The sequence below is a fragment of the Ruditapes philippinarum genome, unplaced genomic scaffold (assembly GCF_026571515.1).
Source record: "Ruditapes philippinarum isolate M1 unplaced genomic scaffold, ASM2657151v2 ctg23938_1_1_1_1, whole genome shotgun sequence".
In the NCBI taxonomy this organism is placed as follows: Eukaryota; Metazoa; Mollusca; class Bivalvia; order Venerida; family Veneridae; genus Ruditapes; species Ruditapes philippinarum.
In genome coordinates this window covers 5004-8304 of record NW_026860807.1, presented here as the reverse complement: position 1 = coordinate 8304, position 3301 = coordinate 5004, and the positions used below count along the sequence as shown (strand labels likewise).

The 3301-nt window shown below is 32.5% G+C and overlaps 1 long non-coding RNA gene across 1 annotated transcript; it reads left to right on the top strand.

The window, feature by feature from the left end:
- Positions 1 to 181: 181 nt before the first annotated feature.
- LOC132713447 (uncharacterized) lies at positions 182 to 2458 on the top strand. Its single transcript, XR_009623450.1, has 4 exons — positions 182 to 335; positions 696 to 770; positions 1603 to 1642; positions 2264 to 2458. It is a non-coding gene; the product is annotated as an uncharacterized LOC132713447 (long non-coding RNA).
- The last annotated feature ends 843 nt before the right edge of the window (positions 2459 to 3301 follow it).

The following is a 3301-nucleotide window of genomic DNA, read 5'->3' as shown; positions in this document are numbered from 1 at the left end:
GAAAAAATATAGATTTTTTATAAAAAATTTCAATACATTTGTCGAAATGTGGAAAGGTTGTTTCTAATACGAAATTCTGAAACGAGGATTTTTGAGGTATTCAAAATGTTAATGTCTTATAAACTACAACCTGACTAAAATTTAGATCTACTTATTATGTATCATGATATATTTCAGATTTTTGGCCCAGTGCAGTCCATTATCAAGTTTACAGATATCAATGACGTCATAGAACGTGCAAATGATTCTAAATATGGTCTGGCAGCAGGTGTAATGACGAAAGATATTAATAAAGCATTGATGATGTCACAAAACTTAGAGGCTGGAAGCGTTTGGTACAGATAGTTCAATTTTGCTGCAATCTTGGTTTCTTTCTATTCATTAAGCATTTTTATGTTACGCAAAATGTTCCCTTGACATTACTAACTATTTAATAACAATATTCTTCAAATCTAGCCTGGATCTACATTATCAAAGTATATGAGACAGAGAACCAGACTCTGTTCAAATGTGACATTGAATCTGTTATAAACATGTCTCATTTTGTCCAAACAAGGTCAATAAAGAACGAAATACAGCCACTAGGTTTGTCGCAAATTATTTGGATAACGATGAAGAAATATCTATTAAACAATTTAAATAAAAGACATGAGTTTTCATTTTGCGGTAATGCTACAACTATATTTGTATTTTAGGGTAAATTGTTACGATATACTGAAGGCACAGACGCCGTTTGGAGGTTTCAAACAGAGTGGTCATGGAAGAGAACTGTAAGTTACATAGTGAATAAAAGGCGTATCATGTTTATACAATACATGGTATTCAATAGCCCAAAGTATGCATTTTTAGACAATAGATTAAAAAGACTTCTTTTCTTTTGATATAATTAATGAATTATAATCTTGTTATCTTTCAAAAGATAATGGACATACATATTTTGCTTTTGTATCACCGGATAATGTTTCTGAGGATATACAATTTATGTAGGGAGTTTAATTATTATATCCCCTTGTGCCCGAGGGGTTGCCTTAACAGGTTGAGACATTAGAATTGCAGTCACCATTAATTTTATCCCTGCGTGGTCGTAAATGGGTTCAAGTAACTGGAGTCTATGCATCTCTTAGCTCCAACAGGTGAGGCGGTTTTGACCCCTGATGTTGCATTAAGTTTTTTAACCGAAAATCATCTTTCCTGTTTCGGTGCCATGTGACCTAAATTGTGTTGATGCTAGAAACTTAGTTATGTCATTAGTTTTCCTCGTATATTTTTATGTTTCATTTCACTTTCCTTGAATATAGAACAGATCATTAGATGTAAAAGAATTTTAATATCAAAATGCAGGCTAAAAGTTTACAGTTTTGTGGTGCAAGGTGGCCTAGCTGGCGCTAAACTAGTAGCATAGACCTCACACGCGATCACTAGGTTGTGGATTTTTATTATAATCACGTACATGAACTTCTTTTTTAAGAGACCTGTGAGCAATAAGTGAAATATTACTGTACTCTGGTTCTCATCGCAGCCTCATATATTATTTTGCCAGGGGCAGATAATTCAGACATGTCTACCGACATATATGTTTATATTATTCTATGTTTATTTCAGGGGCGAATATGCATTACATGAATATACAGAGATAAAAACGGTAAGCCGGTGTTTTAAGTTAATTAGAATGTAAATGTTGATAGAATTTTGACAGCTTTAAAATTAGTAGACCCAGATAAATATAAGGGGGCGTCCGTTAGTTAAGGTTGTTGAGTCCAAACCGCTTGCCACTCACCTTTGTAGTTTCTACCCGCGCAAGCGTTTTCAGATTCGGATTATTTCATGTGAGAAAGCTACCAACTAGCTTACGGAACGTCGGTGGTTCTACTCGGGTGCCGGTTTGTGCCCGCAGTAACGCACAGAGGGTCACCTGAGGTCTTCCTCCATCTGTAAAGCTGGACAGTCACCATATGACCTATACTGTGTTGGTACAACTTAAAACCCAAATAAAAAAGATATAAAGTTGAGGTGCTTGCACACAATGATGCAAATTAGAAGTAAATGCTATTATTGTCAATGTATTATTAATAACAAGCGCACAATGATTTGTGATTCAAATATTTAAAATCTGATTCAAGTACTTTTCTAACACCGTATTTTTAACATGCAGATTTCCTAATTGACAAGTCGCTTATTCTTATTTAAAAAAGATCGTACATTTTAACTGTTTTCTTTTTAAGACAGAAAAAAAACCAAATAATGATTCATTTCTATTTTGCAGGTCACTATAAACTTTCCTGAGAAAAACCTGTAAATAATGGGTGCAGTTTCTATTGTCTTAACATCTATTTACTTCGTAATTATATCCAAGAAAACTTTACCGTTTGAGAGAATGAAATCATCAGGTATCCTAGCGGATGCATCTCCTGATTCACTGATTGTGAAGGTGTTTCCCTATTCCCGCGGGCTTTGATTTATACAGATTTATATCTACCTCAATCAAAAACAATTAAAAGTTAAATAACCCGGATTTGTTATGTTTTTTTTTTTTTTGTTGCTTATTTCATTTAAATGGAACTTATTCTTATCGTTTATCTCGTTTATAGATGTACTGTCCTAATATTTGTATAAGATATTAATTGTGTTGTATATAAAAAATTCACAAAATTCAATCATGTTTAAATAGGAAGTGGAATAAGAACGTAAACTGAAATTGTTCGTTTTCTGTTAAATTTAGTGAATGAGTGAGTGTGAGTGAGTGAGTGTGAGTGAGTGAGCGAGTGTGTGAGCAAGTGAGTGACTGCCTGACTGACTGACTGAGTGAGTTAGTTAGTTGACACAATGTAAAGAGGAGTATTTTTATAAGAATCAAAAGTGACTCCTCACAATTTAACAGCTGTTAGTTTAGACAGTTTTTATTTCATATATTTCAAACATATACTTTTATGTACAACAACATGATATCAAACAGGACTGAAAAAGGAACTCAACGATTTATGTAAATTTCTTTCCTGTAAATAGTAAAAGTGTTTATTGATGATTTCATAAGATGCAGGAAACATCAAAATTTATAAGTGTTAATATTACAAAAAAGAAAGAAAGAAAAAGGAATCAAAACTGGCCGTATGTGTGAAAAAGACAAAGTTGTAATGATTTCATAAATATTGATGTTATTTATAAAGTTTAAGAATTACAAGTACATGTTTGATGTTTATTTGTTAATATACATGTATACTTGTCAATATAGTATTTGTTTGATAAATATAATATTAATTGTACGTGCATATCTTACTGACACGAAATAAAGTTCGTCTTTACT